This window comes from Antechinus flavipes, chromosome 4 (assembly GCF_016432865.1).
Source record: "Antechinus flavipes isolate AdamAnt ecotype Samford, QLD, Australia chromosome 4, AdamAnt_v2, whole genome shotgun sequence".
NCBI lineage: Eukaryota > Metazoa > Chordata > Mammalia > Dasyuromorphia > Dasyuridae > Antechinus > Antechinus flavipes.
In genome coordinates, this window is record NC_067401.1 from 77,327,151 (window position 1) to 77,342,870 (window position 15,720).

The 15,720-nt window shown below is 37.0% G+C and overlaps 1 protein-coding gene across 2 annotated transcripts in view; it reads right to left on the minus strand.

Annotated features, from left to right (window-relative positions):
* TLR5 (toll like receptor 5) overlaps window positions 1–14,847 on the minus strand; it is a 67,952-nt gene extending 53,105 nt beyond the window's left edge. The window contains exon 1 of one of the 2 annotated variants that reach the window (XM_051993367.1): window positions 14,709–14,847. The gene's annotated coding sequence lies outside the window, so the exon portion shown is untranslated. The other variant, XM_051993366.1, reaches the window with a different exon arrangement.
* Window positions 14,848–15,720: the final 873 nt, after the last annotated feature.

Below are 15,720 nucleotides of genomic sequence, written 5' to 3' on the forward strand. Positions count from 1 at the left end.
ATACCACATCTAATCTCTCAGAATTACTCTTATAATTCTAAAAGGAATAGTAGTTAACTGTGCTCCAAAAACCCAACCTGCCAGTGAGAGTGAAAATTGATAGAAGAAACCTAGAGAGGGTACAACATAACCAATAAAACCCTCCCATTGTACCTATAAGGAAACCAAGAATTGTCCATAGACACAAATACAGTGATCAGGTGATCTGGGATTTGAATTAAGGTGTTCCGGCACAAACTGTTTTAGGAAATTTGAACGCCTCACCTAAGTTATAACTTTTTGATATGATCAACACTAAAACTGACTGGATTTATACATCCTTTGCCCTACAGCTACTATGTATCATCTTCTTATAAGTGGACTAATAAGGCAGAATCTCAGGAGATACAAATGAGAGACTTCCAGGAAAACAGAGCGGGGAGCAAAAGTAATTATTAAGGAAGGATACATTTCAGCTTTATGATTTCTCTTCCCTTCTCTTCATTCCCATATTCTCCTACTGCCTCCTTGCCACCTTCCACCTGCCTCTCATTAGGGGTAGGATGAAAAGGTCAAATCAAAAGCTGGGAAAAATATGAACAGAAGATTAGTGTCAGAATGAAGCCATTGCCATTACTTGAGAGCTGTCAGTCAGCTGAAAGCAAAGGGATGGGGTGGAGGATTATTAATAATGACTAGACAAACCTATACTCCATTTGAAACTTTGCCCCCCAAAGGGCTAAAAAGCAAAATTACTACTAGATGTATATAACAGAAATAAAAGAAAAAGGAAAAGGACCTACATATACAAAAATATTTATAGCAGTTCTTTTTGTGGTGGCAAAGAATTAAAGATGCCTATCTGTTGGGGAATGACTGGACAAATTGTAATGGAATACTATTGTGCTATAAGAAATGATGAGCATGATGCTCTCTGAAAATCTTGGGAAGACTTATATGAAATAAAGCAAAGTGAAGTGAACAGAACCAGGAGAATGTTGTACAAACAATATATACAACAACAGTACTGCATGATTACCAACTACCATTGACTTAGCTATTCTCAGCAATACAGTGATCCAAGACAGTTTTGAAGGTCTTATGATGAAAAATGTTATCTATCTCTAGAGAAAGAACTAATGGAGTCTAAATTCAGATTAAAGCTTTTTTTTTTTTTAAACTTTCTCTTTTTTTGATCTGTGTTTTCTTTTGCAACATGACTAATATGGAAAATGTGTTTTGCATGACTACACATGTATAATTTATAGCAAATTGCTTGTCTTCTCAAGGAGCAGAGAGGAAAGGGAGATAATTGGGAACTCAAAATTAAAAAACAGAAATGTTAAAAATGTTTTAACATGTAATTGAGAATGAAATTAAAATAAGATAGGAAAAATAAATATCCTCTTTGTTCCAAAACTAGGCCACCTGCCATCCTTTCAGTTTTGATAGCTAAAGGGTTAAGATTTGAAGGAAGGAAAAACCATATAGGAAAGGGGGAGGAAAAAAAGAGGAGTGAAGATTAGCCAGAAGCTGGCCCAGATAAAGGATGAATCTCTATTGTTTTAAAAATATCCTGCTAGTTTCCCTGCTATTTAGGAATATATAACCTGAGGATGTTTCTTTCTTTATCAAGCATTTCATTTTAAGAAGTATAGATGGCTGTTTGCCCTTATTCTCAAAGAGGACCATGATACCGGGAACAAGATACAATGACATGCTAATGAGTTGGATTTAAGTGAGGGAAGGCTGTACAAAGCCAATCACTCTCTCCTCCAGAACCTTCTGGGTCCAATGGCCAGAAACAGATCGGGACACCTAGTTACAGTGCAATTGCACTATTGCAGTGGGCAATCTTGGCATTTTTAAGCTTAAAGTCTTCAATCCAATCAGGGATTAAGATAACATGGTAAATGAGGTAGAACAGAGCCTCTTTTAGAAATACAAAGAAAGACATAATAGATGGACCAAAATAACCAAAAAGAATCACAAGAGGTCTTGAATGGAATGCCAAATTTTCAGGCTCACTGCACTTTTCTAATATAGGAGTGTAATAGTATCATTAGTAGGACAATCTAAGAGTTAGCTACCCAACGTCTGATCTAGGCATGTGCAGGACTATGGCAATGATAATACAAGAAGGGAAAACAAGAGCAGGGGAAAGGTATCCTGAATCATTGTCTGGGTGTCACTTGGAGAGGAATCTGTGAGCATTGTGGGAATAAAAAGAAGGAAAGACAATGACTTATTAAAAATGAAGTGGTGAATTTCTGGGAGACACCAGTTTTTCAACAAATTGTTTTTTGTTGTTGTCATTTTTCAGCCATGTCTCACTTTTTGTGAACTCTTAGCAGAAATACTGGAGTGCTTTGCAATTTCCTTCTCTAGCTCATTGTATACTGCTAATGTGGTAAGTTCTGAGGTTACAAGCAAAGACTAACTCTCCTCCTCAAAAAAAAAAAAAAAAAAAAAACCAAACCCAAGAAACCCTCCCCCTGCAAAAAACAACTTGCATATACAGTCAAGGAGCAGACATTCTAATGGGGGAGAAAACATGCAAATAACTAGGTACATACAAAATAAATACAGAGAAAATAAGGCTAACTTGAAAAGCAGAAGGAATTAAAAGAGGATTGTAAAAGCATGGCTACAAGATATGGGATATGAATTGAGCCTTATAGAAAGCTGGGGAACCCAGGAGACAGAGGAGGGTCATTTCAGAAATGTAGGACAAACAGTGAAAAGGTATGGAGACAAGAGATTGGGTTTATGTTGATGTTTGAATAGCAGATAGGTGTGTATAGATGGAATGTGAATTGTCCAGGAGGAGAGGAGTAAGTTTGTAAAAAGACTGAAAAGCTAGGAAAGGACGAAGCTAGAAAGAGTTTTAAGAATGAAACAGAGGATTTTATATTCCAACCTGTAAGAAATAGTCACTGCAATTCACTGAGCAGAGGAGTGACAGGGTCAGATTTTTCTTTTTTTGATATATTTTTAATAGTAGCTTTTGATTTTTCCAAATACATGCAAAAGTAGTTTTCAATACTCATCCTTACAAAACCTTGTGTTCCAAATTTTTCTTCCTCCCTTCCTCCCCCCCTCCTCTAGACAGCAAGAAATCCACTAAGTTAAATATGTGTAATCCTTCTAAACATATTTCCATATTGTCACGCTGCTCAAGAAAAAAATCAGCTCAAAAGAGAAAAGAAAAAACACAAGAAAGGAAAAAATTTTTTAAAAAATCAAACACCATTAAGAAAAAGTGAGATTATTATGCTTTGATCCACATCCAGTCTCCATAGTTCTCTCTCTGGATGCAGATGGCTCTCTTCATCACAAGTCTACTGCAAATGCTTTGAATCTTCTTTTTATTGAAAAGAGCCATATCCACCACAGTTAATCATCACATAATCTCATTGTTACTGTATACAATGTTTTCTTGGTTCTATTCAGTTTGCTTAGAATCAGTTCATGTAAGTCTTTCCAAGCTTTTCTGAAATCATCTTGCTGATCGTTTCTTATAGAACAATATTTCATTACATTCATATATCATAATTTCCAGCCATTCCCCAATTGATGGGTATTCACTCGATTTCCAGTTTATTGCCACTATAAAGAGGGCTGCTACAAAGATTTTTGCACATATAGGTTCTTTTTCACTTTTTTATGATTTCTTTGGGATACAGACCCAATAGACCCACTGCTGGATCAAAGAGTATATACAGTTCTATAGCCCCCTTTTTTAGTTTATTTATTTTAAATACACATTCTTTTATGAACTACGTAGAGAGAGAAAAATCAGGACAAAAGGGGAAAACCATGGGAGAGAAAAGAAAAAAAAAAACAGAAAAAAGAAATGAACATAGCATGTATTGATTTACATTCAGTTTCCTTAGTTCTTTTTCTGGATAAGGATGGCATTGTCTGTCCAAAGTCTATTGGAATTGCTTTGGATCATTGAACTACTAAGAAAAACCAAGCCTTCAGAGTTGATCATTAAACATTTTTTGCTGTTATTATGTACAATATATTCCTGGTTCTGCTTGTTTTGCTCAGCATCAGTTCATGTAAATCTTATCAGGCCTTTCTATAATCAGCTTGTTCACCATTTAAAAAAATAGAACAATAATATTCCATTATCTTCATGTACCACAACTTGTTCAGCTATTCCCTAATTGATGGGCATCCATTCCTTTTCCAATTCTTTGCTACCACAAAAAGAACTGCTACAAACATTTTTGCACATGTGGGTCCTTCCTCAACTTTATGATTTACTTGGAATACAGACCCACTAATGGCACTGCTAGATCAAAGGGTATGCAAAGTTTTATAGCCTTTTGGACATAGTTCCAGATTGCTCTCCAGAATGGTTGGATCATTTCACAACTCCACCAACAATGCATTGGTGTCCCAATTTTCCCATATCCCCTTCTACATTTATCATTATCCTTTCCTATCAACTTGGCCAATCTGAGAGGTGTGAAGTGGTACCTTAGAGATTATTTTAATTTGCGTTTAACTAATTAATAGTGTTTTAGAAACATTTTTTCATATGGCTAGAAATAGCTTTAATTTCTTAGTCTGAAAATTGTCTGTTCATATTCTTTGGCCATTTGTCATTTGGGGGAATGGCTTGTATTCTTATAAATTTGAGTTAATTCTCTACATATTTTGGAAATGAGGCCTTTATCAGAAACAGTGGATATAAAAAAGTTTCCCAGCTCTCTGTTTCCCTTCTAATCTTGGCTGCATTGGTTTTGTTTGTAATTTAATATAATCAAAATTATCCATTTTGTATTTCATAATGTTCTGTAGTTCTTCTTTGGCTATAAATGTCTCCCTTTTCATATCTAAGAGGTAGACCATCCTTTGTTTTCCTAATTTATTTATAGTATATATATAGTATATATATTTTATAGTATATAGTATATATATATATATATATATAATATATATATATATATATATATATAGTATAGTTTATAGTATCATCTTGTATGTTTAAATCATGAATCTATCTCGACCTTATCTTGGTATAAGATATTAGATGTTGGTCAATGCCTAGCTTCTGCTATACTATTTTCTAGTTTTCTCAACAATTTTTGTCAAATAGTGAATTCTTATCCCAGAAACTGGAGTCTTTGGGTTTGTCAAATATTAGGTTACTCTAGTCATTGACTACTGTGTCCTGTGAATCTAATCTATTCCACTGATGAGTATTTTGTAGCTCGTTCCAAATGGTTTTGATCACTGCTGCTTTATAATGTAGTTTTAGATCTAATACAGCTTTTGCATTTTTCATTAATTACCTTGAAATTATTGACCTCTTGTTCTTCCAGATGAATTTTGTTATTTTTCTAGCTCTATTAAATAATTTCTTGGCAATCTGATTGGTACAGTACTGAATAAATAGATTAATTTAAGTAGAATTATGCTCAGACCTATTCTTTAGAACAATCCTTTTGGCAGCTGAGTGTAGGATGCATTACTGGAATGCAGAAGGTGCTTAGACCAATCAGAATGTTAGTGCAATAATTCAGGCAAGAGGTGACAACTCAGTTTTTTGACTGTACGAATCAATAGAAGGGAAGTATAGGAGATATGTTGTGGAGTGAGAATTTCATTAGAATTCATTAGAGAATACAAGAGAATTTGAGCACCTCATTTGTAAACTGAGATGACTGGTAGGTTATCTCTAAACAGGTCACTTCAGTTTTATTAATTTATGATCCTCTGAGAACAGTAATTCAGATCTTTTCAAGACAAACTAAGTTATAAACACAATCCTCCTATCAGTTGTTATTTATCACCCAGCTATGGAACATCATGAGGCAAGAGTCACCAAACAAAACGGAGAAAGCAAAAGAAAAAGAAGAATCAAGAGTCCCTTCCCTGGAGGTTCTGGAGGAAGAGGTAGCCACAGAAACACCAAATGGGTTTAGGCTGAGATAGGGAAGAGAGATGTTAGGCATGGTACAGATATACACCACACCTGTGTTTAGTGATGCTACTACCTATGCAGGTACAGCCCCCAAAGACTTAGGCACTGGACCACCTCCATAGCCTATGCCTAAAATCTCTGAGATTAGTGACTATAGTTCTTCCTCCCTTCTTTTTTAAAATGGGGCAGTGTATATCTCTAAATAGCTACATGAATAAAATAAAAAAGAGGAAATCAATGTATTAGGCATGCAACTAAAAAAGCTAGGAAAAGAACAAATTAAAAACCCAATTAAATACCAAATTAAAAATTCTGAAACTCAAAGGAAAGATTAATGAAATAGAAACTAAGAAAACTATTGAACTAATAAATAAAACTAAGAGTTGGTTTTATGAAAAAAACAACAAAGTAGATAAACCTTTGGCTAATATGATCAGAGAAAAAGGAAAGAAAAAAACCAAATCACCAGCATCAAAAATGAAAAGGATGAACTTACCACCAATGAAAAAGAAATTAAATCAATAATTAGCAGCATGTCTGACAATCTAACTGAAATTGATAAATATTTACAAAAATATAAATTGCCCACTTTAACAAAGAGGAAATAAATTACTTAAATAGTCCCATTTTAGAAAAAGAAATTGAACAAGTCATTAATGAACTCCCTAAGAAAAAATCTCCAGGGCCAGTTGGATTCACAAGTGAACTCCACTAAACATTTAAAGAACAGTTAACTTCCAAACTATTTGGAAAAACAGGTGAAGAAGGAATACTGCCAAATTCCTTCTATGACACAAATATGGCACTGATACCTAAACCAGGAAGAGCCAAAACAGAGAAAGAATGGTGCAATGGACAAAGTGATAGACTTGGAATGAGAAAGATTTCAATTCAATCCCACCTCAGATATTTAGCAGTATCTCATTTGTAAACTGAGATGACTGGTAGGTTATCTCTAAACAGGTCACTTCAGTTTTATTAATTTATGATCCTCTGAGAACAGTAATTCCTATCTCACTTTAATGTCCTCATCTGAAAAATGGAGGTATCAATAGGAGCTACTTCAAAGGGCCCTTGTAAAAAGCAAATAAGATATATCTAGGTAGTGTAGGGAGAAGACTCTTCTTCCTGAGATCACATCAGGTTTCAGATACTTACTAGTTATGACTCTGGGCAAGTCACTTATTCCTGTTTGCCTCAGTTTCCTCATCTGTAAAATGAGCTGGAGAAGGAAATGGCAAACAGTATCTTTGTCAGGAAAATCCCCAATGAGACACAACTGAAAATTACTAAACAAAAAAGTGTTTCACATATCTTAAAATTACTTTCCTTAAATGAGATTGCCATCATCATTCCTTTCATTCAAAGAGGCTCCTCCAGAAGGGGTTTTACAAAAGCCAGTTGCTCTCATAGTAACCTCCCCAATAAGAATATCCAAAGATACCTAGAAATCCTATTAGATGTTTACCATTTAGAATGCCCAAAAAAATAATAAAGGAAAAAATGCAGTAGACGTGGTCTTTAAATACATAGTAATCTTGTGTAGAATGGGTTTTAATTTTTTTCTTTTTCAAGGAGAAAGGGAAATTAATTAACCACTTCAGATTTATGCCATTCCATTCTCTTTCTTTAGGCCTGGTTTCCAGAGTTTAAAAGAAAAATCTGTGAAACATTGTCTTTTTTTAGAGGGAAAAAAAAAAGGCAAAATACAATGTATTTATCTCAGAGATCTTCCCATTGGTATACTAACTATAAATATGTGTAGCACATAAGGAGTTCTTAAGGTTCTAATTATAAGGGAACAGCTCAAACTGCATTATTAGCAATAGTTAACAATTAGCTATATTGATTATATTTTAGGCCCTTGGAGGAAAAAAGGTGACTCACTGAGAAGCCAAACACTGCTGAGTGACAGCTCTGCCTGGGATTCTCAGAGCAAAGGTTGGAGAGTGTCAATATTCTAGATTAGAATATTAACATTTGTTCTCTTTGAGGTCAATACAGCTTTGATGACCTCCCTGAATACACCTCAGCTAAATCTAGCCTGTTGATGGGGAAAGTAAATTGCTAGGGAAGATTGGATGCTGCAAGGTCAAGGAAGATGATAGTGCATGAAAGATACAGTGCTGCATCCCCTGTAAGTAATGACACAATCGGCTAAGTGCAGCCCAAGCCATTTGGATTGTGATGTAAATGAGAGAAAAAGAAGTTTTTGTGGGGGGAATGGGAGAATTATGAAGGAAATCTATTAAGTTGTGATGGGAATGAGAATGTGAAGATTTAAAAAACACTTGAGAACTGCCTAGGAAAGAAATTTATGGACAATGCTGGGCAAGGCAGAGCTGTCAACTAAGAGCTCAGACAATAAAATCTAATCTGATCTGTTGCTGATTGGGATTACCCTGGCAGCCTGAGAAGTGAGTGGTGAGGCTGACAAGAGGCCAGGGAGGGAAGAGGGGCCATTAGAGGGACCTGGAGCTGCTGCTATCTGAGTGATGAGATTTCAGAAAAGGATTTAACTGTAATGAACTTAACTGGAGCTGACGGAAAATTGAAAAGTGATTTCATTAGTGGTGATCAGGCTCAAGTGAATGTGTAGGGAGGAAAAAAAACAGGAAAAGGATAGATGGAGAAGTAAAGCTGCCCCAAACAAAAAGTCTTCTGGAAATGGATAGCCTACTGTTCTGTTCACTGGGACTAAATCCCTGCAGAAGGCACAGCAAGTACTACTATTTTGTGTGCCTAGTTAGCTACTTTACATGCCCAAGACTAGGGGGATGGTGAGGAATTGTCTTCATCATCTTTTTCCCCATGGGATGACTACCAAGCATAAGAGATCATGGAAAAACCATTGCCTAAAATCCACTAACTTAGCTATGTGACCTTGGACTCAAGTTGCTTTCAAGGTGAAAGGAAATTCAGACAGTAACTTGTCCAATTCCTCATTTTTATGGATAAGGAAACTAAAACCCAGAGAGCTGACTTGATTTTCTGGGATTCATAGATGGCAAGTGGCAGAACCATAATCCTCTGATTCCAAATCTGTATACACCAAATCTTTTTTTTTTTTTCCCATTGTGATCCTCCATTTTCTTATCAGTAAAATAAGGGTATTGGATTGGAGGATTTCCAAGGTTCTTTCAGTTCTATGCCTTATGGTTTTAGGGTTAATTTGCCTGGCAGTGTACAGTAATTACCACCATAGAATCTTAGAACTGGGAGGGACTTCTTTACAGAAAAACAGATAGGGTTCATGGAGAGTAAAACATCCAGCTATCAACCATTCTTCCCTCTAGAAAATTTATCCCTGGTAAAGAATGCAATCATGGGATGTGGATGATTCTTGTGATTACAGAGGATTACAAAAAATTACAAAAATTACAAAAAAAAAAATTACACCTTTTGTCTCTAAAAGTTTAAAATGCTTCCCTTATGTGACAGTTTTATCCTCAGAGGACAGGAGATTTATTCCCATGCTTCCATTTTTACTGCCTGAGCAATTAAAGCACCACTAATCATCATGAGAGTTGACTAGAACTATTTCTGGCATGGACCAATAAGATCAGCTCCCAGCTGATTAGCCAATGAATTGAATTCCTTTTAGGTTTATGAAGTTGTCAGTAGTGGAGGGAATGCAGTCAAAGTAGGTCTTTAGCAAGTTGGACATAGAAACCTATACCAAAAGTGCAAACAGAACTACCACGTTCTTTAATCTTGAGCTTGCCAACAGTGGAGAGATTCTAACAGCTGCAAAGAAACCAGTATCAACACAAGAGAAAACCAAGAAGTATGTACATATAAGAGTATGTACATACTCCATGTAAGATGGAGTAGGATAGAATAACCCATCTTTAAAAAAAATTATATTTTATTTTTCCAAATGTATGCAAAGATAGTTACAACCTTAACCTTTGCAAAACCTTGTATTCCAAATTTTTTTCCCTTTCTTCTCCCTTCCCTCCTTCCAAAGACAGCAAGCAATTTGATATAAGTTAAACATGTGCAATTCTTCTATATGTTTCCACACTTATCACACTGTGCAAGAAAAATCTGATAAAGGGAAAAAAAACACAAAATAGGAGAAAACCAAGCAAATGAACAACCAAAAAAGGTGAAAATACTATGTTTTGATCCACATTCAGTCTCTGTAGTTCTCTCTCTGGATGTGGATGGCATTTTCCATTACAAGTCTATTGGAATTGCCTTGAATCACTTCATTGTTGAAAAAAGCCAACTCCATCATAACTGATCATCACATAATCTTGCTACTATTTACAATGTTCTCTTGCTTCTGCTTACTTCACTCAGCATGCAAGTCTTTCCAGACCTTTTTGTAATCAATCTGCTCATAATTTCTTTATTATTATTATTATAGCTTTTTATTTAAAAAACATATGCATAGGTAATTTTTCTATATTGACCCTTGCAAAACTTTCTGTTCCAACTTCTTTCCTCCTTCCTCCCACTCCCTCCCCTAAATGGCAGGTAGTTCAATACATATTAAATATGTTAAAGTATATGTTAAATACTATACATGTATACGTAATTATACTCTGCACCAAAAAAAAAAAAAAATGGATCTAGAAAAAAAGTAAAAAATCCTGAGAAGGAAAACAAAAATGCAAGCAAACAATAACAGAAAGAGTGGAAATGCTATGTTGTGGTCCACACTCATTTCCCATGGTTCTCTCTCTGGGTGTAACTAATTCTCTTCATTACTGAACAATTGGAGCTGGTTTGAATCATCTCATCGTTGAAGAGCTGTTCATTTCTTACAGAACAATAATATTCTATTTCGTTCATATGCCATAACTTATTCATCTACTCCCCAACTGAGAGGCATCTACTCAATTTCCAGTTCCTTGCCACTACAAAAAGGGCTGCTACAAACATTTTTGCACACATGGGTCCTTTTTTCCCTCTTTTATGATTTCTTTGGGATACAGACCTAGTAGAGACACTGCTGCATGAAAGGTAGAATAATCCATCTTTGACATAATTGCCAAAATCATTTTCTTAAAGCATAAGATTGACCATTTCATACCTTTACTCAAGAAACTTCCCTATTATATCTGTGATAAAATATAAATTCTTTTGATTGACATTTAAAGATGTTCAAAGGCTATTTTCCCAGATATTGCTGTCCTTAATTTATACTATCTAGATCATAGCCAAATTGGACATTTTCTACCTAAACAATAGTGCTGAATGCCTAGAATATATTTCTTCCTCACTTCTGTGTCATAAAATTGTCTGCTTCCTTCAAGGCTAAACTTGAGTACCTCCATCTTAGAGAGGCTTCCTCTTCTCCATGTTTTGCAACTGGGTAACCGCTCTCTAAACTGTTCCCAAACTTGCTTAGAGACATTTGACAGATGTTTCTGTTTACTGCTCAGAGGGAAGTACTATCCCACTGTCATCACCACATGGGCATCCACCATGAAAGTGAAGAAAAGAGAAAGAGTCTAAAGATCCGGACAGATTCATCACAACCATGTCTGCATCTAATGAGCAGATGAAAGAATAGATGGAGAAAAATAGATGAAGACTTGCTCATTAACCAGAGTAGTTTCCTGTCATTTATGACTATGTCCAGCATCAGCTTGTAATCATTAACATCCTTTTCCACCAAATGAACAAGAGAAAACATTTACATGTACCCAGGGGCCCCAGGAGTGACATTAATCTTATTGATTACAACCTCATTCAGCAACAGGTGACTATGATTGGTGGTGTACAGTGGTGGGCAAACATGCTGCAGACACTCATTAAGGATATGACCAATGTTCTAGGAAGAGACATCCAATCTATCTAAGTGTCTATAGATCAGATTCCTGGGGACATGGATACCTGCAAGGTGTGTATCAAATAATCCATCCTTAATAGAGGTCCTTATAGCAGCTACCCTAATTAGTCTGTGAGCTCCCTGAGAGAAGGGACTGTTTTTTGTATTTCTTTGTACCCCTAGAAATTAGTGCAGTGCCTGGCACACAGTAGTCACTTAAGAAATGTTTATTGGGTGATTCCCCCCAAAAATTAAGAGGTCCTCATGGTAACTACTATAGAAAAAGTCATTCAAGACTCCTGAATCTTTGGATTTTCCATCTGTCCTACTTGGACTGGAATCAATATCATGAACCTTAAGAATCAACAGTATTTACTAGAGAACTAAGTTAAATATTATAGTGAGTTTACATTTGGAACATGGGGTTAAGGAATATAAGATCCCCTACTGAAAAGAACAGTAGCAGATTATCTACAGTTTTTAGAGATCATCAGAAGAGAAGGGACTTGCCCAGGATCACACGTCTGTAAGAAGCATAATGGACAATGCATAGTATGAAAATAGTATTCAAATCCAGGTTCTATGATTTCAGATAGAGCACTTTTTCTCCAGAGAGGTGAAATATCTCCCCCAAGGTCATACATTAAAGGGCAGGGCTGGAATTCAAATCTGAGTTGTGTAATGTCAAACGTGGCACTCCTTCAACTATTTTACATTGCCCCTTATGAGGTCAGTTATATAACATTCGGGAAATCATTTAAGTTTCCTAAACAGCAGTTATTTTATCAACAAAGTGGGGATTCAGTTTTTTTCCAAAGACTCAAATCCCTCATAGTATTAGAAATATGAAATACAAGGGAATAGGAATTGTACAGACATATTTGATTCTCTGTGACCTCTCATTTGGTGTTTTCTTGGCAGATATTGAAGTGGTTTGTCATTTCTTTCTCCAGTTCATTTTATAGATAAGGAAACTGAGGCAAACAGGGTTAAATGACTAGTAAGTGTCTGAAGCTACATTTTAATTCAAGTCTTCCAGACTCCAATGCTCTATCCACTGTGCTACCTAATTGTCCCAGTCAGCAGATGGGAGGATCAGAATAGAGATAACAATAAGTACCATGTTTGACTTAATTATCTCTTCCCCCAAGCCATATCATTCAATCTGTGGCCAGCATTTGCCAATTTTATCTTTGCAACATCTCATATATTTCTCTTTCTCTCCTCTGATATTGTTACCATCCTGGTTCAGGCCTTATCACTCCATTCTTGGATTACTTAAATAATCCAGGTCTCTCTGCCAGAAGTCTTTCCCATCTCCATCCTCCACTTAGTTGTGAAAATGATCTTCCTAAAACACAGGTTCAACCTTGATGATCTCCTACTTTGTTAACTCCATTGATTCTCTACCACCTCCAGAATCAAATATAAAATTTTCTTGGCATTCAAATCCCTTCAGAGTCTAGTACCATCTTATCTTTCCAGTCTTCTTTCATTTTATATCTTGCCATATTCTGAGATCCAGTGATAGAAAGACCTCCTTGCTATTCCTCAAACACCACATTTCATTTCTAAACTCAGCATTTTCTTGCTACTCTCCAATATCTCCAGTGCTCTCCCTTCTCATCTCTACCTTCCAAATTCCTGGAAGTTCCCACTAAAATGCCACCTTCTGCAAGATATCTCTTTAGACCATCTTAATTCTAGTGCCTTCCTCCTGTTGAATATCTCAACTAGTTCTGCATTTAGATAGATTGCTTCTACATAATTATTTGCCTTAAACTACAAACTCCATGAGATCAAGGACTTTGTATATGTGTGTGTAAGGGGGCACTTTTCTTTATATCTCCAGTGTCAGGAACATAGTAGGCATTGAATAAACATTTGGTGACTTTTGACTAATATTTGGAGCGTCTTCCTCAGTGGGTTGTTGTAAAGAATGCAGCTTTGTAGATCACAAATTTTCATGTAAATATAATTATGATTTGTAATCATATCTGTGTCATTCAAAGTTTGAGATTTCCCCCCAAAATTATGCCCCCTTTCTCCTCTCTTGATTACTTTATACTATTTCTAGTTGCACACCTAGTTTCCTGACAGAACGTGAGGGGCTGAGGTGGGACAGCTTTCAATCCCAAAGGGGTTACAAGGTTACAAGTCTCCAACTAGCCTGTGCAGGCTAATTAGGAAGAATAATGATTTAGTGTGAAAGTGTGTGAGGGAAAAGTTAACTGCTCTGTGCAAATGCTAAATAGTAACAACAGTTCTTCCTCTTCCTCTTCCTCTAGGTCTTAGTCTCTCCTGTTCGCTATCTTCCTCACCCCCACTCCCTAGACAGGCGATTTCTTTTTCAATAGGTCTTCCCGTACTTCGTCCCTCCCCGTGCACTAGAAACAGCCTTCTAATTTTCTTTTACCTACAAGAAATTACTTTGGGGGTTCCTCTGTGAGTGTGTGTGTGTGTGTGTGTGTGTGTGTGTGAGAGAGAGAGAGAGAGACAGAGAGAGAGAGAGACAGAGAGACAGAGAGAGACAGAGAGACAGACAGAGAGAGACAGAGAGACACAGAGAGAGACAGAGAGACAGAGAGAGAGACAGAGACAGAGAGAGACAGAGACAGAGACAGAGACAGAGAGACAGAGACAGAGACAGAGAGACAGACGTGTGTGTTGTGTAGCCGTTAAAATGGAAAATAGCGTCTGCCAGGGCTGCTCACCTCCAGCCTTCGGTCTCCTTTTCTTCCCAGACTAGGTCCACAGAGCCCCGAGGGCTTGTCATTTTCTCCCAGGCCCGCAATCTTGACCTTCGCGTGCCTAGCCCTCAGTTCCAGATTCCTTCGGGAGGGATGGTTCCCTTCAGTTTCTTTTCCCACGGCTCCAAAGAATCTATTCAGTTTCGTGCCGCCCCTTTCACCCCGAGGTGGGGATAAGTTCTTTAGTTCATAACTTGGCAGTTCTCAGACAGCAGTTCAACCTCCACCCTCCCCCTCCAGCTCCTCAACTCACCTATTCGTAGTACTTCCTCCTCAGTCTCTCCAAGATCCTCTCCTCCCCGGGCCCCGAGCCAACAATCTTCTCTCCTTTCCATTTCGCCACTCGGAGGAAACTCTTCCGCTTCCAGTCGCCACCCTCAGGACTCTCTCTGACCCTTGCACCTCTGAAGCTATATCCATCAGTCCGGTCTCAAGTTCCAAGAATTGGGGGAGGGGGGAAAGGAGGGAGGGTACTTATCCGGACGATGGGTCCCAAAGTCTCTGCTCTTGCCTTGATGAACTGGTAGAACTGAAGTTGCTGGTCAAGAGGAGGGAAGCTTGAGGGGACGCTGAGCTCTGACAATGAATCCAGAAGGACTAAGATAAAGAAGAAAGTTACGGTGTGTGTGTGTGTGTGTGTGTGTGTGTGTGTGTGTGTGTTAGGGTGTGTATGTTTGTATATATGCATACACATATATAAATACACATATGTAATATATGTATATGTGTGTATATAAATTTACATACATAAATATATTTCATATATAAATATACATATTACATGTATATTATGTGTATGTATATATATATGTGTGTGTGTGTGTGTGTGTGTATATAAAACAAGTTGGAGTAGGGGAAGAATAGAGTATGAAATTAGTGGTCGTCAGTTCCCATTCAGGATTTTCTTGGCAAAGACACTGAAAGGGTTTGCCATTTCCTTCTCCAGCTCATGAACCAAGGCCAACAGTGGCAAATTATAGCTAGCACAGCTAGCTAGTAAGTGTCTGATAGCAGATTCCAACTCAGAAAGATGAGTCTTGCAGAGTCCAGGTCAGGCACTCTGTCCATCACCTTGTATGTTACCTAGTTGTGGAGGAAATAGGGCCAAAAGACTGGAAGGTCCTTGTGCTTTAAGCTTCAGGACTAGGTCAGGTAATGAGAGTCAAATAGAAAAAGCCCTTGTTTGAGGGTAAGGGATGATCAGATGGATTAAGAGAGTTGTTGCCTTTGAACAGAAAGTATGAAGTTTCTAATGTACATATAAC